Below are 25,635 nucleotides of genomic sequence, written 5' to 3'. Positions count from 1 at the left end.
GCAATAAGAAAAGCTCATGCATGTTTATTTTAATTGCCAAATTTATGTAAATAGAATGATGTTTTGTTTTGAGAGTGCTCATAGGGAGTACTCTGTGGAGTATGAAAATAAGAAAAAGCAAGGTACACTTTTATAAGTTATTTCTTAACCAGACTTAGAAAAATGGGAAATTGAGCAGGAAGTCAACCCATATTAAAGGGAGATGAATGGGAAGAGCCAAATGAGGAATACTGAACACTAAATATATTAAAAATGACATCTTCAAAAAAGGAGATGAAATTGAAGCAGCCACTTGGAGATTAATCAGATTAATTAATTAATTAGATTAATTAGAGATTAATAGGGAGTTTGATTAAATGATGTACAACAAATTATTTTAATGCTTCTGTGGAAAAATGTTCTTGGTTGTAGAACAATTCAGTGCCTTACAGGGGTGGTGATGTATTATTAAGTATAAAATCTGTGGGGTTCAGGAAAGAATATTTTTGTATTACATTTGCAACTTTTCAATAAGCATGAAATGAGTTCTGAGTTTTAAAAATACATAATTCAATTTTTATTTAAAATGGAGGATATGAGAAGTCAATGAGGCTTGTAGGCAGGGCCATAGTATGATTAGTTTTGCTATTTAAAACAAAAAAATGTTCTTGCTACACTCTAATACATAGCTTATAGATGATAGGAATCAAAAAAGGGAGGGAGATTAGTCAGGGGATTTGTTTTTTTCACCTATATTTGAGAAGAGGATAGTCAGATGCAAGTAAAAAACACAGGAGTGTAAACATAATACTGTATTTTTAAAAACGGCAAAATAAAGACAACTTAGTGAGGGGCATCAGAGAGAAAGAATAATTATGACTTGTCTCTCAAATCCAGCCTAGGAAATTATCTTGAAGGAAGTGTCATTTGTTGATATGTGTAAGACAAGAATATGCAATTAAATGGTTTTGAAATTTGGGGAAATTTTTGGACCAAATGTATGCATGACTTACACTTCTCATCTACTATTTGCCTATTATAGCAGTTGAACTACTACAAAAGCAAATTCTTATTTTTCCAAATGAAAGTGGCAAAATTCACATTTTACCACAATTTTATAGGTCAGGAAGGATTTGAATTGTATTTTGAACATGATATCTCAATACGTGGAACTATCAAGTTTTTATAATCATCAATAGACACAACTCATGGGCTAACTAAAGCATCCTGGAACAGAATTTTAGCTACATCAACTCCAAAAAAAAAAAAATGAGTTAATAAACATCACACTATAAATAGCAACTTATTTCAGCATAACAAAATCATATAGCACCTTTATTTAATGTTGTAAGTGCAAATGTTATGAATTTAAAGTTGCATTTATGCACAAAATATAAAAGTCTTTGTAATTTTAAAAAAATTTCTTACAAAAATCATATCAATCACTGGATAGCCATTAAATTATCAGGCTTCACAAACATTCACTTGATCAAAGTTTCTAGCCAAACAGCGAAACAACTGTTCTGGCCCAGAATGTTGTCTACAAATACTCAAATAGTTCAATAAAATCATCTACCTTAAAAAAAAAAAAAAAACTAGAGTTAAAAATTTTGTCATCATCAGATAATATTACTTATATAAATGAAACTTTACAATATGCAATTGAATTAAGCTGTATTCTCAAATTAAAGAATGAGTTTAGAATGAATGTTGGGCTTATTATTTTTACCACTAAATTATGTACTACTTGATTTCATTCTACAAAAAACAATGAAAAAGGTAAGTGCTAATTGTTATCAACAATATTTTTCAAGTCAAGCAAAATAATATCAATGCATCTCCTGTCAAATAGATACCATCCAGGAAAATGTAAGTTTGGAAACCACGTAATACACAGTCTTGACAGGATTCAAAATGAAGACGAGAGTTTGTTTTTCACAAATATTGTAAGGGTTACTGCAATTTTAAAAAAGCTTGGTCACAAAATTGGATGAATGAGTTTTAAGGATGCAGAAAATGTTAATGTGAATGAAACTATGCTCTTACTGTGCATTCCGCAGATTCATTCAACACACAGCTTTGGTGCCTCCAACTCAGTTTCACTAGTGGAGCTTCTATGAAGAACTAACTTGAACTAAATGTTCTTAAGAACTTCATTTTTTTTTTTTTTTTTTGGTACTAGAGATTGAACCCTGGAGTGTTTTGCCACTGAGCACATCCCTAGCCCTTTTTAATTTATTTTTAAATTTTGAGATAGGGTCTCACTAAGTTACTTAGGGCATTTCTAAGTTGCTGAGGCTGGCCTTAAACTTGGGATTCTCCCATCTCATGTTCCCAAGCCACTGGGATCACAGGTGTTCACCACCACATCCTGCTTAGAACTTTGAAAGTAATGCACACAGGACTTCTTTATGGGTGAGTGATAGTAGGTCTAATAAGTAGAAAAAGTAGAAAGTTAAATGATTAGCAAAGTGCCATAGTGTTAATGAATGAAATAGGGTAGAGTCCTTTAACATGTATAAGGTGTGTGTATACTTTAGCTCTGAAAATATTCCTAATTAATTAATATTAAACATTAGCTCTACTGTGATATTATTGGTATTGAAATGTAGGAATCAATTAATTCTTTAGCTCATTTGATTTAATCTTAATTAACTTTTCAAAAAGGCTTTGTTAAGACATGTCCTAGAATTCCTGACATCTTTTCGAACAACTTCCAACTCAAAATACTTCATGTATCCTTTATATGCTTTACCATTCTTGTATAAATCTTTAACCCCAGTTGTTTTTGCATGCCCCTAGTCTACCACTTTTTATATTTTCACCGTTATATTTACTATAGCTGGCTCATCATTTATTTTGCTTGAAATATTATCTCTAGTTGTGTATTTTCTTTTAACTAATTAATATGTGATTCCATTAATTTGACTTTAAATACTTTTAAAGTAATTGACTAATATATAATGTAGGAAGAGTTACTCTGGTTTAGTGGAATACTAGGAATTCATTAAAGTGATAATACTAACGTAGTAAAAATAATGTAAATGAATAATGTCAGAAAAAAATGTCTTGATAAATCTTATCATTTTTGAGCTATAATTACATTTGAAAACCAATACAGCAGATCAGTGCTTCAGTGCATGTTCATCCTCATTCTCATCTTTCCTTCGTGATAAACCTAAACTTCTTTGCCAGGAAAGAGTAGGAGGCATCACTGTCTTCTGTTGACAGTTGTGAAGTCAGCTGAGATCATCAGTGATGATTTTCTCTGGCTCCAAGGAGTCCTGTGGTGTATCATGCACTGTGGAGCTGCAGGCAGATAGGTTTTTAAAATAAAAATATGATACAATTTTTAACAATAATAAATTCTTCAAGCTGTGCACATGGAGTGTTTTTCCATTTGTGTCTTCTTTAATTTTTGTCCTCAGTGTTTTGTGTTGTTTTCAGCGTATAGGTCTTTCACCATATTAGTCAAGTTTATTTATTTCTAAGTATTTTTTTAATGATTTTGTAAATAAGATTACATTCTTAATATTCTTCTTAGAAATCCATACATTCTCCATCAAAATCTCTGTGGCATATTTATGTAAATAAAAAACTTGGAAAATTCACCTGGAATAGCAAAGGATATGGAATCAATAAAACAACCATGAGAAAGAGGAATAAAGTTGAAGGCATTACACTTAATCATATCCAAATACATTACAATCTACAACAATTAAAACAGAATGATACTAACATGAAAGCTAACATATAGACCACTGAAGAAGAATGGAGTTCTCAGAAATAAACTCATACAGATATAGGCACTGGACCTTCAACAAGATTACCAAGAATACACAAGAGGAAGAAAATATTGTCTTCAACAAATACTGTTGGGAAAAGCTGATGTCTACATTCAAAAGAATGACATGAGACTTGTTTCTTGTGCCATAAACAAAAATCAAAAGGAAATAAATAAAGTCTTACATATAAAACCTCCAACATAAAATGTACAGAAAAACAATAAGGGAAGATCTATGACATTGCTTTGAGCAATAAATTCATGAACTTAACACCAAAAATCCAGTTGACATAACAAAAATAGATGAGGCTCCATCAAAATAAAAGATTTGGGCAGCAAAAGAAACTATCAACAAAATGCAAAAAATCTATTAAGTGGGATAAATATTTACAAACAATGTATCAGAAAAAGGTGGAATTTTCAAAACATATAAGGAACTAAAACAAAAGCCTCCATAGCAAACAAAAATTAACAATGTACAAAGGATTTGATTATACCATTCTCCAAAGGAGACATATCAGGAGCCAACAGGAGGATTAGAAGATAGTTAACATTATAAATCATCAGGGAAAAGCAAATCACAACTGCAATATCTTCACATTATTTAAGGGCTACTGACCAAAAGGAAAACTAAAAAACAAATGTTGGTGAGGATTTGGAGGAATTGGAACCCTTGTACACTATTAATGGGAATATATAATGGTATAACTTCTATGGACAAGAGTATGGAAAGTTATCAAAAAATGAAAAATAGACCTACTGTATCATTCAGCAATCTCTTCTTAGTATATTTCCAAAATAGTGAAAATCATGATCTCAAAGAGATAGCTCTCTCATGTCCTTTAAAATTCTATTTATAATAGCCAACTTGTAGAAAAAAACAAATGTCCATTATATATGAAAGAATTAATGTGGTACATATGTTAAAGTATATATGTATATATATTTATGTATGTATATAATTTATAATGAAATATTATATATATATGGAATATTATTTTACTTTAAAGGGATAAAATAAAAAGGAAGTCCTTTTGAAGCCAGAATTAGACAGGCAGTCAATATAGATAGGTAAATTGAGTAAGGTCAGATCAAGTCAGGCCAATTTTGAGTGAGTTCCTGCAAGTCTGAGACTGTCCCCTGAGGGACTGAAATGTTAATTCCTTCAGAGCTCTTCCTCCACCCTTATCAAGAACCTGCCCCTGCTCCAAACTGTTGCTAAGGTAACCTACCAGGAATTGCATCTCCCTACAGGGAGCTGTAAAGCTGATAATTAATGTGTCCTGGTCTGCACCATATGCCTTTCCCCCTTCAGCTCACCTGTTTCCCACATTTTGGCTATCCCACCAAACACTGTTGGGCCTAGTCACATACGGGGAAGGAGAAAGATAAGAGGAAGAGGGCAGGAGGAAAAAGTAAGCCTAGGACATATAAAAAGGGCAGAACACCTTGCTTCTTGGGATATCAAGATACCAGCTATGGCCCCCTTCTCCCTCCCAGGAGAAGTCTATGTTACCCCTTTTTAAATAAACCCTGTTTTATATGTTTGCCTCAGCGTGCTTCTCTAATGTTCAAACTTCAACATATGAGGAAGCAGGACTCATCACAGATAACTGGTGGTATCACTTTCAGGACAAATGAATAAACCTTGATAATATTATACTAAGTGAAATAAGTCAGCCACAGAAAGACAAAAACTTTATAATTCCAAATATATGAGGTATTTAAATAATCAAATGCACAGAAACAGAAAGTCAAATGATGATGTTCAGGGGTGGATTGAGTAGAAAATATGAAGTTATTTATCAATGGGTAGAATGTATGTGTAATACAAGATAAATTAGTTCCAGAGATCTGCCGTATAATAGTTTGCCTACAGTTAATAATGTTTTGTTGTTTATTTAAAAATCTGTTAAGAGGGTAGGTCTCATCTTTATTTTTTACTACAAAAAATATAAGATGCTCAAGTATATTTGAATTGCAGATAATTGTTAATACATTTTAGTATCAGTATATTGCACATAAAATTTGGGACATGCATATTTTTAAAAATGTTTTCATCTGAAATTTAAATTTAATTGAACATATTGTATTTTATTTTGCAATTCTACTTCCAGGTACTATGCTGGTCTTCTGAAAATGATCTTGTTTTTGAGAGGCAATAAGATCATGTCAGAGGCTTTTCTGAATCCTTGTATCTCTGCTTCTCACATTTCCTGAAAGTATTCTTGATCATCTTTCTTTTTTTTAATGTTAATCATCTTTTAATGCACTCATACAATTCACTTCTAATAATTCAGAAATTTGCCATAGTACTGCATCTAGCTACACAAGAATGTTGGAAATAATCTCTTTATTCCAGGTTTCATGTGAAATCAACAAACTCCAAGGTTCTCTTGTGGAAAAGGGGGAGGAGAGACCTAAGGGGCAAACAGACCACAACCACAATTCCTCTCCACTCATGATTCCACGTAGAGCTAGTGGCATTAGAGAATACCTCTGACCTCTGTCCCTTATTTTCTTGCATCAGGAAACAGGGATGATTAATTGGCCTGGAGAGTTTAAAAAGAGATACCGGGTAAGAGTAGTTCTATCCTGTTTGGGCAGACAGAGGCAGTGGCTCTGCAGGACTGTTGTTTTCCATCTCTGCCTGGGACAGTGAGAGTGATTCTGATGATGTACCCATCTGCAAATCTGTTCCTGCCAGAGAATGTAGCCATGTCTTAAAAATGGCGTTATTCATGAAAATGATGTCTGTTTCACCCGTGTATCTGTCTCCCTCGTGATTTTATTCCCAGGCACAGGACAGTGATCTGTCCACAGACCAACAATAAGAACACATTTGATTTTGAAAGCTATGATGGTATCAGTGAAGAATATGGCTCTTCCTCTCCCTGGCATTCATATGCAGGCAGCTCCTGTGACTGTATCTCAAATAAAAGGCACAAATTACAAGTAAATAGAAATACATAAAATATATGAAATATATGAAGACATATTGAAAATAGAGATCTATACAGATGCACACAGAAAAACAGAAATGTAATAGGTGGGAAAATAAAAATGAACCACTGAAGGAGACAGACAATAAAGCAGCAGCACCAGAACATTTTCATAACTGACACTGCCACAGCTGTGTGTAAAATACTCCACATCACTAGTTATGTCTTCTGTCAGGCTAAGAGGCAGGCCAGGCAAAGTTGTACTGGATGACCATTAGACATATTTCTCTCATTTTTATTTTCTCAGACCATCTGTTATCTAAGTCTATAACTATCTGTGGTAAACTGAAAATCTTTTTTTCTTTTCAGACATTCCAGTACTTTATGCTTCTAAACCAAATAAATATATATAATATTCTTCTAAATCTGTAATTATGTTCACACTATACATGCACACATTTCTACTTATATAGGACATGGATTAATGAATTTAGGTGTTGCTTATGAGTCACTTGTTTATCAAAATTGTCATCAGTGTACATTTGTTTATATATTACCAAAACACACCAGAATATCTTTAAATATGTGTCTTGGGGATTCATAAAATCCTTTGTCTGTATTGATTTTCCTCACCGTAGAGACGTATTTCACTATTTGGTTGAAATAGTTAGCCAGATCTCATATTTGTTTTTGTTTCAGTTTCCTCATTATATTGCAAGGACTAAATCTAAAAGAATTTTATATAAAAAAAAAAGAAATAGGAAAAAAATATCCTCACAGTGTATTGCATTATGTTTTTATGTGTCCCCTACTGACAGTTAAACTCCATCATAGAAAAATTCCCATTAAGAGAATAAACAGGTTGATGAAAATAAACAGATCATAATACTAAAAGCAATTATTGGTTGACATATAAAAAGAAAATGATCTCTACAGAGCTCATGCTTAATGAAGTTAACTTCTCCCTCCCATGTGATAAGGTTTTACTTTAATCAAAAGTATTAAACAAGATATAATATAAGGTGTATCATTATTCTTAAAACTACACAGGAAAATAACCCAAATAATTGAAGACATCATTACTTTTAAAGAAATTAACAGCTTTGTATATAACCTTTTAACATAATATGATATTTATAACATACACTGTAAAATGCTTATGCTTTGAGATATAAAATTTTTGATGCCCCTGTACCATGCTTGAATCTAACTACTTAAGTGACTGTGAGCATTTCCAAACTCACTCTTCTTTCTCTATAAAATAAATTGTTTCCACATTCCTATATCATTATGTGCTTTTAACAAATTTACATATATATGTGCACATTTACATACACACACACACTATACACACACACACACATATATATGTGTGTGTGTGTGTAGATGTTCAAAACATAGAGTTGTTTTACTTATTTTATAATTGATAGTTTAAAATAGCAGTTGACCTCATATATTATTACTATTGTCAGTTATAGGTGAAAAATGCTACTCAGATTATTTCTAGCTACATATGTGTGGGAAGCCAAAATCTCCTCATACACCTCTATCAAAACAACATATAGCAATATTGAATGAATAATAAGATTTTAGAACATATTAATCAAGACATTTATGGGAATTGGAAAAATGTAGAATCAAGCAATTGTTTTCACTTTGCAGAAAAAGATATTTTTCACTAAATGTTGTAATTGTTTAAAATTTATCTTCTCCCGAAACATGTTTTAATTCTATTCACTGTTTCCTTTATGCTGTTTCCCATTCTAAATATCAACTTCATATCTAAATTATCACAAAATCCTTTATTTACTTAATCTCTTGTGCTGAACCTTACTCATTTTCTGTAAATAATAATAGTAAATAAATCATAAATAACAATATAAATAATAAACAAAGTATTCCTTTAAACTGAATTTATTAAAATAAAATAATGATAAAAGAGTACTGGAGATTTATAAATATAAGTAAATAGAAAGAATCTTGAAAGATAAGTGGCACAACAGGAAATTCATACCTTGATCCAGCACAAACTTTGCTCCTAAAATAAAGATGATAGAATCCATAAATATTATATCTAATACAACAGAAAAAGCTGCTCTCTTTATCATTCTGTTCACTTACCTATACATGGTTTATTCTGCTAACATTTAGATTTACTTCTATAAAATATCCTAAGCAAAAAAGAAATATTCTGATATTACTGACAGTAAGATCCATCATTCAAAAATCCTGTGGACAAACAGTATCACCATTTATCAAGAGTTTTGCTATCGCATAGACTTCATCTTTAGCTTTGTCAGCAACTCAGAGTACATCATCAATCTTTCCACAGGATTTTTTTTTTTTGTAAAGTTAACTCTGTAATTCTTGAATGAATAAAAATAGCTACTTTCTTATTGGACTATGATGAAGACTAAAAGAGTATTTCTTGGTAGCTCAGACATAAGCAATAGATGCATATTATTCTATTAGATTCCATTTAGGGCTTTGGCAACGTTTTTAGTGAATGAGCATAAATTCAGTATGTGTTATGTTGTATTATACCAGTTGTGTTAGTTTTCTAGAGCATCTATAACAGAATACCAAAAAACTGGGTGACTGGCATAGCTGAAATTTATGTTCTCAGAGTTCTAGAGGCAAGAAGTCCAAGAATAAACTTTGATTTCTTGAGAGGCCACTCTCCTTCATTTGCCAATGGCTGACTTTTCATTGTTTTCCATGATTTTTGCTCTGTATGTGCATCTTTGGTGTCTGTGTCCAAATTTCCTCTTCTTATAAGGTACAGTCATATTGGAATAGGATCTTATCTAATTGCTTCATTTAACTCAATCATCTCTTTAATAGCCCTGTCTCCAAATACCATCACTTATTTTAGATATTGGAGGTTAGGGCTTAACCATAGGATTTTTCCCCTTTGGGAAGAGCAAAATCAGTTCATAACAGTGCTAAACTTTAGGGATACAGCTAGGAGAGAATGAATAGGATCCATATTTCTACAGTGTTTATTTTTTAAGGAGATTAGGGTTTTGATATGCAAGTTAATATATACAAATTATATTTCTTCTAAAAATTATTAAATAAATAAATAAGAAAAGAATAGCATATAATTCAGTACAGTGAAGTTGTATATCTCCAAGGAAGTGACACCTCTTCAATAGGTTTGTTGATATCTTCTCAAAGAGAAGCTATTCCATCTAGCTGATGAGGGAGGAAGATATTTTCAATAAACCAGAGAAATCTTTACTATCAGGTGTTAACAGCATCATGTGGCATGGCCTGGGAAGGTGAGAAACATTTATTTGTAACAATAGGACAACATGGTAATTGACTGATTTTTAAAGTTTCTTTGCTCTATAGAGAATGAGTAGGGTGCACCATAACTTAGATATGAAGTTGATATTTAGAATGGAAAACAGCAGAGAGGAAAGAAATAGTGGATAGAATTAAAACATGTTTTGGAAAAAGATTAAAATCTTGAAAATTATTGTCTCATGTCAAAAACTATAAAGGATCTGAGATTGTTTATTATACCTGAAAGTAAAAAAGATAGCCTTCAAATTATAATTGATGTGAAAAGGAAATGATATTCCTAGGTCTGAGACAAAGAACATTATTACTCCCAGAATTATATCAGTAGCTGAGAATCAAGATTTTCTCTGAATAGTCCCGGGTCCCCAATTTAAAAAGGGTAGCAAGAAGTCTAAGTGACACTTGCACAGAAAGTGAGAAGCATTATGAGAATTATTCCTGAGTTTAGACAATTTTAAATGTTTATAATAGTAAGCACATACACCTACAGCTATCTGAAAAAAATGTTACGACTTAGATAAGAGGTATCCTAAAGAGCTCCTGTGTTAATTCAGGAGTTGAAATAATTAGATTATAAAAGCAATAACATATGAGTCCATTCAAATTTGAGTGAGTGGTAACTGTAGGCATGTAGAGTGGGGCTGGAGAAGATGGATAAAAAGAGGGTGTGCACTGGAAGGGTGCATCTTCCTTGCAAGTCCTTATCCCCTCCCCTCTATCTCTGCTTTCTGACCACCATGAATGAAAGTCTTCCATCATGTCATTCTACCATGGTGTTCTGCTTCACTTTGGGTATGGAGCAATTGAATTGGCCCACCATGAGTTGAGTCTCTGAAACCATGAGCTAAATTATACTTTTCTTTCACTAAATTGTTCCTGTTGGATATTATGGTCATACTGAAGTAAACCTAACATAGAGATTGTATATAATGAACTGGGGTCCTTGTTGTAACTAAACTGACAGTACATTTCAAAAATTCTTTGGAACAGGTTTGTGGGAGGAGCTTGGGAAATTTTTGAGATGCAGCCTGGAGAAGCCTTTCAATGTTGTGAGCAGTGTTTAATCTGGTGGGAGCTCAGAGGACCAGAATGACAATAGGAATGTCAACAGTAAAGAATGTGCTCATCAGGATTTAGAGGGGAGCAAGGATTCTATTGGGAATTGGAGTACTGGCCATTTATGTTATGTTCTAGAAAATAATTTGCCATGTGTTGACCATGTCCTGAGATGTTTTGTGTGACTGAATTTATAGGTGATGGACTAATTAGTTTGGCAGAGGAAATTTCAAGGTAGCACAACATTCAGGCAGCAGCATGGATTATACAGGCAGATTTTAGCCAGGTTTACAATGAGTATTAGGGGCAGAAATTTGAAGAGGATTTTAAAAATTTACAATTTGGCTGGAAAAGCGTGTGGGAAACAATCCAAGGAACTTGTTGAAGAGATTACCTTCACATAAGAGATACTAAGTACTTTTCACATAACAATAGGAAAGATGCATTGAGTGGGGGAGGGGGAAATGAGATTTGAAATCAAATTCCTTGCATGTATTACTTTGTCAAAATGAACACAAATGCTATGTATAATTATAATGCTCTCATTTAAAATTTTCATTTTATATACAAAAAAAGAATTGTCAAGACCCACATCATTGCAGTTTCAAGAATTTAAAAATAAAAATTCCTTTAAGAAGAGACTTTGGGGGCAATCTGCTTCCACAGGAGTGCAATATCACAGGAAGCTATATCACCATGTTCATCCATCAAGGCATGCAGACGTGGTTTGGGGTGGGGGTGAGCTACTTCTTGAGCTGGTGGCAAAACTTGGCATTCTCCATATGGTGCTGGTTCTGCAGGAATGCAGGGTGCTGGAGTTAGGGGTCATGGAGGTTTAAACTGAAACTTTAAAGGAAAGCCTCAGAGGCCAGGTAAACTATAGCAACATTGGAAATCTTGCATGCAACCCCTGCATGAAGCTTTGAAGGTGAAGCTAATGCTGAATGCAAACCCCAGGAGATTAAGAGATTCCATTAATGTGGAATGTTTGTCAAGAAAAATTTCTGGCTAAGAGTGAGTGAGGCTGATTGTGACCATGTGCACTAGAACAGGCAAGGTCACAGGGGTAGGACTGCAAAAGCCCTTTGGAGAAAATATCTCACTTCCAAGTACCTCAGAGGTTGGATATAGGGCTATAGGACTTCACTTGTTTTTCCAGCTGTGTTTGGACTTATTTTGGTCCCATACCTTCTTTCTATGCCCATATTACTACCATGTGGAATGGAAATATTTGTGTTATGCGATTGTATATTGTATATATGCAACTCGATTTTGATTTTTATGGGAGCTTACAACAAAGTTTTGTATTGAATTTCTGATGAGACATTGGACTTGGAGTTTTAGGCAATGTGGAAACTGTTCATACTATGGGGATTCTTCAAGATGGACTGAATGCATTTTTCATTGTGAAGTAGGCATGAGCTTTTGGGGTCCACATGCAGAATGTTATGGTTTGGATATGAGGTGTCTCCATAAATCTTCTGTGTTAATGCAAAAGGTGAAATAATTAGATCATGAGAATTATAATCTAGTCAGTACGTTGTAGTTTGAATGAACCAAGTGGTAACTGTAAACAGGTGGAGTGTGGCTGGAGGACTTGCCTTCCTGACAACTTCTCTCTTTCTCCCCTCTCCCCACAATGCCAAACAGCATAATGTTATGCCTTATCTTAGACCCAGAGCAATGGATTCAACCCTTCATGGATTAAACTTGTGAAACTATGTGTCAAACCTTTTCTGCTCTGGTGTTCTGGTCAAAGGAACACCATGCTGACTAACTTAAAGGGGATAGTATGTGTTTTCAAACACTATAAGTAAGCCTATAATTGCTCCAGAGAAGAATTTATTTCTTTGAAGTCTGTATATAATATCAACATACTTTAAAAAATACTTCATAACAAAATACAGTAAGTACCACTGCCCCCGTGAGAAGTGCAGAGACATGAGATACATATGGAGAGTTACTCTGAATAATATCCTACCTTCCTGTCTACGCCATCTTGACTTCTAACAAATTTTCCCTGGAGTGCACCAGTGACTTAGATCAATCTGCCTGACTAGTTGGGACTCTATCTGTCCAATTTGTTTCATATAGAATTTTATTAGGTTTTCTATCCATAGGACTCCTTGCAGCATTACAAGGCCAATATGAAATATTCACATTAATCATGCCCCCAAGACCCAAAACATTGAAAGAAAATATGAAAGAAAGTAAATAAGTTAGTAAATCAGCTCTACCTGACAAGAACAATGTAGAGGAGGACAAGTTTATTTTGGACTCATAGTTTCCGAGGTTTAATCTATAGTCAGATAGCTCAATTGCTCGATGTGAGGCAGAGCATTATGGTAAAGGATATGGTGGACGAAAGCTGCTTACTTCATGGTATCCAACATGCAGACAGTGAGAGGGAGGAACCAGGGGAACAAGATATAGTATCCAAGGTTATGCTTTCTGGGACTTACTTCCTCCAGCAACACCCCACCTGCCTATAGTTAACTATGCAGGACAATAGATTTTTTTTCAAATTATTAATCTTTCAAATGGATTTATCTATTGGTTAGGTTACAGGTCTCATAATTTAATCATTTTACTTCCTCCCTTAAAAAAGATACTTTGTATGAGGGGGGCACCTCATATGGAAAGAAAGAAAGAAAGAAAGAAAGAAAGAAAGAAAGAAAGAAAGAAAGAAAGAAAGAAAGAAAGAAAGAAAGAAAGAAAATTATATCCTGTTACATTTTTTGTGTTTGTATTTTTACTTGCTTGAAGCGTTAAATCAAGTATTGCTGGATCTATTAGCAGTATCCTGGACATTACCACTACTTGGAGAGGAACTCTTTGTGACATTTCTATCATTCATAACAAGGTTATCCAGTGAGTTAAGATTGACCTAAAGGCTTTCTCTGAGCTGAATTGTATCATTGATCACCTCAGAAAAAGTCAAGGACAAACCTTGTGCTGCTGTCGCTAATTGGATCTCTTCCATTTTAAAGATAACAGCCTTTAAGGTGACATAAGGAGTAAGTAGTTCTCCAAGAAGCTCCTCAGAGCACAAAGGTGATAGTACTTTAGAAAGGTCTCTACAATGTCTGATGATAAATAATCTTTTGGTCGTATTTTCCCCAAAACTAGAGTGTGTCAGCCACTATATTTTCAAGAAAGAGGCAAGTGACTGCCTGATTGTCAATATGAGCTGTATGGCCAGTAGAGTATATGTTATAGCCCCCATTATGTTTAAAATTACTAGGATCTCTCAAGTGGTACCTACATCAATCAGCATGACTTTTGACTAGCTGGTATATTTAAAGGGCCCCAATTTATTTCAAATAAATAAGCCTAGTCCCTATTTTTGTAGAAACTAGTGGAGGTAATCTGACTGAACTATTTTCTTTATCCATCCCATTCAATCCATGGAATGACAATACTATGGGCCCAAGAATGGGAACAGAAAAACATCAGGAGTTGTTGACATTGTTTTATGAGAGATGTGAAAGAGGTAGCTAGGGCCATGTCCTGATATTTCTGGTAAGAATTCTTAGTAAAAATTAGGATGAATGGCATTAAATCCATAATTTCAACCTTATGATAAAGGATGATCAACCCAAGAGTTTGTTATGTTCATCCTGCCTGTAAGAGTTTATAGGACCTGTATCAAAAGGCATTGTCTTTATGAGAATAGCTTACATGATTATTTTTAAAGAAAAAATTTATTAATGACTCTACATTCCTAGGAAATCCTAGGGTCTAAGGATCTAAAATATTTCCTTCACAGGATCTGGGATATTTTAAAATTAAATTTATGCATAAAAATAAAAATTATATATATAGAAACTTCTTTTATTTTCATATATATATATATATATATATATATATATATTGTAAGGTTTAAAGCAGGTTAAACATGCTTATTTCACTATCATTTCTTTCTGGCTAAGCATTCAAAATCCTTTTTTCTAGCTGTTTGGTATACATTTACATCATCATCATCTATAGTCATCCTACTATGTAGTAGCATGCAAGAATTTCTTACTCCTAATTGTAACTTAGAATATATTGGTTAATATTTCCCTATATTTCACTTCACTCTATTCTTCTCAGCCCCCAGTAACTACTATTCTATTCTCAATTTCTATGAAATCTCCCCCCAACTTTTTTTTTTAAGATTTCACATATGAGTAAAAACATGCAGTGCTTGTTCATCTGTGTTTGGCCTATTTCTCCTAACATAATGATATATAATATTATATCTATATCTCTCTACATATGCATATATCATAGACAGGAGGATCTGGGAATTTGGAATATATTTTATTAATTGGCACAAAATCAATACATTCCATTCCAATAGTTGTAACTTAATATTTGGTGATCTCTTATATATACCCAAACTTTCAGTTTGAAATGACTAGTTGCAAGAAAGATGGGAACAGCGCTGGGGATGTGGCTCAAGTGGTAACACACTCACCTGGCATTCATGCGGCCCGGATTCAATCCTCAGCACCACATACAAAATAAAAGATGTTGTGTCCACCAAAATAAAATTTTAAAAAAACTAAAAAATAAATTTAAAATTCTCTCTCTCTCTCTTTCTCTCTCTCTCTCTCTCTCTCTCTCTCTCAAAAAAAAGAAAGATGGAACAGTTTTTAAATTGTTAGACTATTATTATACAGATGATTATAGCATTAATCTTCACTTCAGGCTTTGTGAGCAATTGTAGGGAGAATGAGAGCTCAAGATACCCCATTAAATGGTAATTATACTTAGGATCTAGGACCACATCAATCCAACAAGAGAAAAGAGATTGTCATAGGAGACTTACGTTTGAATCTCTCAGATCCCCTTTGAGAAGATTACCTGGAGGTATATTAGCTGGGACAGTATAAGTTGCTATTAGGAGAAAGAAAGAAACACCATGTCCAGTAATAAACAAGGCAAAATTCCAAATTTGTAAAGTAGCCTTCAATGAATTTTATCTTGAGATGACCCAGAAAGTGGCTGTGAGTAGATGAGCCTTTACTGGGAGCAACTATATTCAGTATGTGTACTTCCATGATGGATCCAGAGCAGTGGTAGAGAGGGTCTCTGAAGAAATTATTTTATAAGAGAGAAATGAAGTCCCTGTAATGGTCATTTGAAGGTGAGGATTAATTCTATCTAAAAATACTACACAGTATTTGATCCATTCATGTGAAGCGTCAATCACCTCAGGGGAGGTTGTTGGAAAACTCCATATCATTTTCAAGTCTAAATAAGTCATGAACAAAGGAGATCACTGAGGAATTCATCATAGAGACAAACTGGGTTAGCAAATAAAATGTAAACCTGCATCTAATAGCATTTCCTAGGTGAAGTATTTAATGTTCCACCTGGTTGTGAATAAGATGAGAAGTAGTATTGTTGCCTCTCAAACCAAATATAACAGTATTCTTCATGTGCATTTAAAAGAATAGATATTTATTTATGTTGAAGAAGACCATTTTTATCAAGCACATGGAGATTCAAGGACAAATACTATAGCATCTCAAATCATTTATTGATTGACTTCAGCCCCCAGTAACTGTTGAGAGCCACAGCCAAAGGGGCCCTAGCAAACTTCCAGCTGCCAGCTGATTGGCTCCTCTGCGGTGATGCTCATTGGGCTGTTTCCCCGCCCTTTCAGACCACGGAGCTGCTCATTGGGGGACTTTTTTTGGCTCCGCCCACGTGACCCAGCCAATCCACCTCAAGAGCAGGAGGAGGGGGGGGGGTTGAGAGGCTTGTGGGAAACCAGTGGTGGCAGTTGGGCTCTGAGGGAATTCCTGAAGAGCTCGTGTGGTGCTGCATGTGTTCTAAAAATAAAGTTCGTTTCTGCTTGATAAGTGGCTTGTGAATTGTGCCCAGCCAGACTGCAGCAAGTAACTACTATTCTATTCTCAATTTCTATGAAATCTCCCCCCAACTTTTTTTAAGATTTCACATATGAGTAAAAACATGCAGTGCTTGTTCCTGGGATAAAGGACTACTGAACACTCTAAATTCTAATACTAGTAGGGGCATGTTTAAGAAGAAAATTTTTAAATATTTTGTTAGTATGTTTTTAGTGCTGAGTAATCAATTACATAATAATTTATAGTGCTTGTAAAAATGAAAGTGTACTGCAGTAGAGGAATATTAAATGATAGGATTCTATGTTACAGTACAGGATTCTCTGAGAACTCTTTGGTCAACTTTTATGACTATTTCTGTTATATATTGTATGTATGTATCCTATTTGACACACAAGTGCTGATGGAGGTGGAATAGATGGGTAGGGCATTTTCACTGAAGTAAAAATAATGAACACTTGATTATTAGAGAAGTAACCAATCAAATGAGGTGTGGTGTTTTAAAACAGACCTTAGTGGTTTCCAGAATCCAGGAACAATAATGTTATTTGCCTCACTTCCAACACAACAATTTTATCGAGATAAGATCTAGACACCATAACCCACAAGGGTGGCTTTAATCAAGGAAAAGTAAAACACATGTGGTCCCAAAGCTGTCACTCAAACAAAAGAATGGAAAGGAAAGGGAAATTAAATGAAATGAGGAATGATATATTGAAACTGAATAGAGAACAGGTGGGTCTAGGGAAAAGAGAAGGAGATTGCCTGTAAAAACATGTTAAACAGGAGACCAAGAAAAAAATACATACCTGTGCCAAGGTAATACCTTGAGGGATTAGTAGCATGAAATGGGTCCTAGGAGATAAATGAAGTTCCTATATAAGAGATAGCATTGAGTCACTGGTATAATTAAATAAGAGGGAAAGGCTAGTGTTAAAACAATTATTTTACTTTGAAACAAACCTGATCATCTAGATCCTTTAATCAAAGCTACTATAGTACCTACAGCAGTAACAATAAAAGCTCTGTTAATTCCTCATTGCAATCCACTCATTACTCTCTGGTCTGTAACCCCAGTACTTTTTTACAAGGTGTTTTTGTATATACCGGTTTCTTTCTATTAAAGACCTTCTCCACCTTTTGCACTTGGAAAACTTTTAATCCAAGTATATAATCAGTTTTATGGAAAAGTCCTTGAAGACCTTCAAGCAGAGTTAATTGGTTTTTGTCCCCTTGGTAAAAGTTTGAGCTGTTGTTATAGAGCTAAACATATGGTGCCATAATTTATTTCTCTTTCACCCCTCATAGCAAGTTTCTCCAGGCCAGAGATCATGAATACATCAACTTTCATTAACACATCATTCTTTCTTTCTGTTACCCAGTGCCTAATGTCTATATTATATGCAATAGTTGATTGAATATTTTCAAACTAAATGTTATTTAATCTGAATTATGTGGTGTGTGTGTGTGGGGGGGGGGTTAAATGTGTATAAAACAGAGTAGGAATACTCCTAATGACCAAACATACTTGAGGCTGTAGAATGTGTCATTGCTGTGTGTGACACTGTATTGTGGAGTAGGAAAAGGTAAAATAACAGACAAATCTCTCAGTCCAGTCTAATTAATAGTTGTAATATGGCAGCAGTTGGATCTTGGTTTTTGCACAAACACAGTGCAATTAAGAACAAGTGACTGAGTTTGTGATTCCCCCTGCTGGACTTTGTCTCACTCTTTCATCATTGCCTTCTTGTATTTCAAGAAACATTAACTATTTGATTGATTCCTGAAGGTTCTTAGAATTATTTAGCTCATACTTATCAACAGATAAGTATTCCTTATCTGTTGATTTCTAAGATTGTTCAGTAGATTCATATTGATTATCTCACTTCTTAGGAAGGTGGAAATTGCATCAATGGAGATTCACTAGGATTATAAAATCTTTATACAAGTTCAAGTGAAAATGCCCTCAATATTTTAAAGCCCAGATTCTTGTTTTCATACAAAACAAAAGATCTCATCCTATGGATCTCATCCTATGAATCTCACTAGGCCTATTAAATATATTCTTCTATTCCTCTCCTCTTTCACATTCTCTCTCTCTCTCTCTCTCTCTCTCTCTCTCTCTCTCTCTCTCTCTCTCTCTCTCTCCATGATATTGGTGGTAGAGGCAAACTTGTCTCTATGAAGGCAAGGATAACTTTTGATTTGTGTATCAAGTGAAATAAGGGTACTGGTCACTGCATGGAAGGCTTCACATTCTGGAGTGTGACTTTTTGTTTCTCTTTTTTGGCACTCTCTACTGCCAGGCAGTGTTCTTTATGACAGCTAGATCACCTAGGACCCCTCATAAGAGCAATAAAAAATGCATTCCCAGAGTTTTCCTTCCCCATCACACATACTTGGAACAGAAATGGATATAAACTGTGGGAAAAACATAAAGCTATGTCCTATGAGGTCATTGAGATTTCTGGCTTGTTATACTTGCAAATTAATCTGGGATATATGGATTCATAGAGTATTAAATATTAAAGAGAACACAGTAACTTTATCTTTGTTGTGTTCCATTTCTTTTTCATAACCAAATACTGTGAAGAGTAAATGAGGTTAATAGTCCCTAGAAATTCAGTGACTGCTAGTTTTCATTCATTCTCCTTTTCATGAGGAAACAGTATTTTTATCAAGGGAAAAATAATTAGATCTTAACAGAATCAACAATATTAGTTTACAACACCTTCAGGAGTGAATTAAATAAGTGTAGAAGCATATTTTGCTTATAGTATTAGAGAAATTCCCCCCTCAAGAATTCCATGAATTTAGGCAGAAGCTATGTATATGCAAAATGAAATGGTTTGCGCTGTCATCATGCTTCATTCATTGTTTCTTAAACCTGCTCTCAGGAATTCTTGTCTCAAATGTTCAAAATGTTTTGTTTATTTTGCTAGATCAATAATGTTAGCAAGAAAATAAACAATAAACTATTAATAAAATAAAAATTTTGAGAATTCCTGAACATGGCACATTTGCAGAACTAACTACTTAGAGAAATGGTCAAACTAAATAGAAGTGTAAAATTGTAAGGGATTAAAGTCACATGGGAAATAAGATATAATTTTTCACTGAGGAATAGAAACAAATGATGTATTAATAAATTTATTTTCTAATTATCCATAACTATGAAGAGTTACAACACATGGCTATAACTTTTCTTCCAAAAAAGCATTGTCACTGTTTTGTGATGGCAAAGCCAAATGGTATCATACACTCCTCAGAAGTAAAGATCTGAGAAAGGGCCTTGTCTGTTCAATAGTTTTATGAGTGAGAAAAGCCATATTTCCCTAGTTTATGCCTGTTCAAAAAGCTTTCCCTTTCTATGATGTTTATTTTAAACATACTCTGCTGAAAGCTTACTTTCAGTAGTCTAACAGAAAAGTGAAATGCTACCTGAGAGAAAATAAAGTATGCTTCACTTTTAAGCCTTTATCTGTACTTTCTATATCATTAACTGTAGTTTGATGGTTAATGGTCATTTTCCCCTTCCATTCAAGCATAGAAACCTGAATTCTCTAGTTCTCTGTTTGACCAACCTATACACATAGGCAAATACACGCACACACACACGCACACACACACACACAAAGACATACATACACATATAAATGTGAAGTTACATGTGACCCTTTTTAAAATTACTTCTCTATTTTAATCTATATATTTACATAAAAGCAGAACTGTCTTTATGAGAGGAAAATTAATATGTACCCTTCCTTTTAAAATTACATGTGTCCTCCTTTTAAAATTACATGTGTCCTGCGGGTTGAAGTTGTCCTGCCCAAGAAGAGTTTAAAGAATTTGAGAAAAAAAATGAGCTCTGCAGGAGATAGGAACCCTGGTTTCTGACCTTATGTCAATGGTGGTTGGATAGCTCTAAAGGAAGTATATCCTAAATGCAATAATTGCTGTCCAGATCAATACTGTAAGATGTGTTTCATCATTTTTCAGAAAGGATATAGCCTTGGAGAAGCGATTATGATCACACTAATGGCACAGCTCTAGTCTAGAAGCAATTTGGGCAGTAAGAGTGAATTTCTGAATCCAGAAATAATCACCACATGTAATTAATTGTGCCTCATCTTTATGGCTTCCCAAAGCTCAAGCAAGTGTCAGTGCTCAGTTTTCTCACCAATGACAGCAAAGAGAGGAGCATCAGAAGGGAAAGGAAACACTCTGTAGTCAAGGCTCCTTCTCCACAGGGCTCTGTGTGCTGTAAGCATAGGAAAGCACAAGAGCTGCACCACTGTATATTTGCCATACTTCAGTGCCCAAGAAAACTAAGAACAATTCAATGAAAAATATCCAAGGAGAAAGGTTTTGATTAAGCAAAGATAAATTCATTATGCAAACTGCTTGCTGCAAGAGTGAACACCAGTATGACAGTCTCAGTAGTGTTACAAAGGGATTCGGAAAAGGAAAATTGTTTGTAAGATTTTGGTTTCTGGACCCAAATGATTTAATACAGGTCTTAAAGGTACAGGAAGTGATTAGGCTTGGGTAGACTGTGACATAATAACTACTGATTACTGAATTCTGAAAGGTGTGATTCTTGTGAGTTATGATACATAAACTGTTGTTTAATAAGTGAGCTCTATACCCAGATGAGCTATATATTGTCCTGATTGGGGAGGTATTGACAAGAGGGACAATTTATTTTCCTGGACAATTGATTTGTAGAATTTCCCTGATGGAGCAGTAAGTTCTTTATTGTTTATAGCTTTCATGTTGTGTGTTTGAAAGGAAAAATAAATAAAAGAGAAACAAATGGTTATAACAGTCTCAATTCCCTTTCCCAATGGTTATAACAGTCTCTATTCACTTTCCCAATGGTTAAGCTCTATGGACACAAGTAATCCCAATTGTCAGCACTATTCTTTTTAAATTTATGAAGTCAGGGGAAAAAAAAACACTGTTTCTCTTTGAGTGATGGTAGTGATGTGTTGGTGGAGTTGGCCCATATGAGCATTTGAGGGTTTGTTGTTAGCAATCTCTTTCAAAATCCACATTCAATGCTTCTTGTAGTTAGCTTGAATTCACTCACAGTGGAAATATATACATCCTGAAAATTGTAAAGCACTTCAAATTATAACTTTTTTTTTAATCCAGAGAGTCAGTTAAACATTTATCAGGATAGGGTTATTCACAATGTTCTCATATCCATGTATACTGCTCTATGTAAGAACAAGGCACTTCTTAACTATAGTTGAAAACAAGGACTTTTTATGAAGACCCAATAATTTTTCAAGAGAAGGGCTTTATGATGCTATAGACTGCATGACAGGGTCTCTGAGCTACTCTAGAGACAAGGAGACAATGAGGGTCATCAAAACTGACTTCTAATACTTCAACAAAAAATTTATTTTCCTTACTCAAAGAGGAGAGAGAGGAGGATAATCATTCAACTGGACTTCTTTAGACATGGATCATATAAGTGCTAATTTTTTATTTAAATGTAAGATTGGAAATGGCATTAGGAAACTTTTGATGGGCAATGATAATACTGATTATCTTGGTCATGGTGTTGGTTGCAAAACCAAATGCATTTTCAACATAAAACTGTATACCTAGAGTGAATCAATTGTGTAATTGTAAGATAGACTTCAATATACAGAATTTATGAAAAAAATATAAAGCTTATCTTATTTGTTTCTTAAATCTGAGAAAAGGGAAGAAAAGGAAGATATAGAGAATGCTTTCTGTGGTTCATTATTAATTTCTAAACATGAATTCTATAACCCAGGAAAACTCTTGTAACTTAAGAAAAATATTATTGTGGGTGTACCATGAGAATAAGATTTTCACAGATAAGCCAGCTGATGCTAGAAACACACTGTCTAGAACACTGGGTTATTTTAGGTAGAATATACTGTGGACATATTAATTAATGTTTGATTTTTGAAATAGCTTTAGTTCCACTAGATTCATAGAAATATAAATTTTTAGATATGGTGCATAATCTAGAATTTGATGTGGAAATATAGATCAATATAGAAAAAGAAAATATAGGTATTCCTAGACTGTCCCTTATAGTTTCTTATTAAGGAAATATGGAGTCATTCCCAGAAATCTGATGTTAACACATATTCAAAGTGACTCAGGTAGACTTTCAAGCCATTTTCTGATATTACTAAATCTCCTAATATGAGTTAATCAGTTTTTTTTTCCATTTTTCACTAGGACTGTGAGATAAGAAAGAGTAGACAAAGTCAAGAGTTATTTCTAAAGCAAAAATAAAAGAATTTGGAGCTCAAGAAAAGCTGTCTAGATTCTGCTACTGCCCTTTCTCCCACCAACACTCACAGAAAATTGAACAAAACCCAGACATTAAGATGTATTTGAACTAAACTCTAATTTTATTATTAAGAACAGCCTTTCTAAACCCTTGGAATATGGGCCAAGCTATAAAATGTGACATACCACTACATACACACCTGTTTTTCTTTTCCGCCTGCCTATATATTGTATTTAGAACTTTGGCTTATTTTTTCAGTGTCCTTATTAAAGAAATACACATTACCTCTTCTTCCTAATGAGCTCCTAAAATTATGATAATGATTCATTTTATAATTAATTTATATACTTGGATATTAAAATGACTAATTTTCTATTTACTCTTAAGTTTAATAATGAGCAGTTCAGGTGTTTAAAGGGAGTGACTGAAATAAGATATGTCTATTGATGCACACATTTACATCTGGCCTAAATAACTGGTAATAATTTGTTCCTGTTATTATTGTGTTAAATTTAAGCATGAAACTCCTGAGCTTCACATAAACACAAAAGAGCATTATTAATTTACACAAACTCCTTCTACGATAGAGGTAACCTTCAAATTATCTTCTCAGTTAATGATGTGTTTTTCTTGTGCATGTCAGTCTCACTAATATCCAATTAAATGTATTTCTCATACACCTGATCTGTAAAGTATTCTGTGTTTTGTGCAAACACAGCATGAAGGGATGTTTACCATTAAGTTAATAGAGATCATTTAGCTGGCCATGCTGCGGAAGTGTTTTCCATTTGTTATCAGCACACACTGGAATACATCAGGTGTGAAATCCATAATTTAAAACTCAAGAGTAATTTCAGATAGACATCATTCATACACATTTAATTGCCAAATTAATATTACATTTCCATAAAGATGGATTATTAATATTAATTAAAAAATTTGTAATCACCAGAAAAATTTACCTCATATTTGCCAAAACACAGTTAGTATTGAATTCTCAATGTATTGATAATGAACTATGAATTACATTATATTATTTTTAAATAACCAGAAACATTATAAACATTATAAAACATATTCAATAGCATTTTGCATTATATATGTAAAATATTTTTTTTATTTTGAGTGGTGATTTAGTTATTTTTTTATAAATGTTTTTGTTTTTAAAGCTTTTTCATTTATAAAAATATCATAAAGATAGACTTTATATATCAAGTTCCCGTTTATTTAAATTTTCTGTCATGGCACCTTTGTCAAAATTAATACAAACAATTATTGACATACACAATTATCAACTGAAGTCCACAATTTATTAAGATCTCCTTAGGTTTTACCTATGAACAAGTTATACTCGAGGATCACCTTCAGTATTCCACATTACATTTTTTCATTATGTATCCTTAGATTAAGTAGGCAGTGACAGTTTGCCAGAATCCGTATCTTTGACGACCTTGATAATTTTGAGGAATACTAGTCTGGTATGTTCTCTATTACAATTTTTCTAATATTTCTCTCACTCTTGGGCCATGGTAATGGGTTTGGGAGAGGAAGATCATGTGTATACAGCATCAACATAACTATTGACGTTAACCTTGATCACCAGCTGAGGAAGTATTAATCAAATTTCTCTACTAAAATGTTACTTGCTATTGGACGTGTCCTTCACCTTTTTCCTTCCTTGTGTGAATGCCTCCCTCCTCCCTGCCTTCTTCTTGAGACCAAGCACCATGGCTTCAGTTAAGTTGCAGAGTTCTTCTGAAGGGAAGATATTTGAAGTTGATGTAGAAATTGCCAAACAATCCGTTACAATCAAGACTGTGTTGGAAAATCTGGAAATGGATGATGAAGGAGACAATGACCTAGTTCCTCTACCAAATGTTAATGCAGCAATATTCAAAAAGATCATTCAGTGGTGCACACACAACAAAGGCAACCCTCCTCCTCCTGAGGATGATGAGAACAAAAACAAGTGAACAGATGATATGCCACTTTGGGACCAAGTATTCCTAAAAGTAGATGTCAAAGCTTTGCTTTACGTTACATGCAAGACTATTACCAATATAATCAAGGGGGAAACTCCTGAGGGGGTTCAAAAAACCTTTAATATAAAAAAATGACTTTACTGAAGAGGAGGAAGCCCAGGTATCCAAAGAGAACCAGTGGTGTGAAAAGAAGTGAAAAGTTGTACCTGACACTGAAACATTGTAAGGACTGTTCCAAATACTAGTTGACCTGCTCTGTTTATAATTGTTAATATTAGACAGATAGTAGACAAATGCAGCAGCAAATCAATTGTATTAGCATAATATTCTCCTTATTGCATGTATAGTTTGAATACAGACTGCAAACCATGGCTGAATTTCTTATACTATGAGACAAAATTTATTTATTTATTAACACTGAATAAAACTGAACTGCGGG

At 33.9% G+C, this 25,635-nt stretch overlaps 1 pseudogene; it reads left to right on the top strand.

Annotated features, from left to right (window-relative positions):
• The first annotated feature begins 24,880 nt into the window (after positions 1 to 24,880).
• LOC101970822 (S-phase kinase-associated protein 1 pseudogene) lies at positions 24,881 to 25,392 on the top strand (annotated as a pseudogene).
• Positions 25,393 to 25,635: the final 243 nt, after the last annotated feature.

Source organism: Ictidomys tridecemlineatus, chromosome 6 (genome assembly GCF_052094955.1).
Source record: "Ictidomys tridecemlineatus isolate mIctTri1 chromosome 6, mIctTri1.hap1, whole genome shotgun sequence".
Taxonomy (NCBI): domain Eukaryota; kingdom Metazoa; phylum Chordata; class Mammalia; order Rodentia; family Sciuridae; genus Ictidomys; species Ictidomys tridecemlineatus.
The sequence above is the reverse complement of the archived record's forward strand: the minus strand, read 5'-3'. Positions and strand labels throughout refer to the sequence as shown.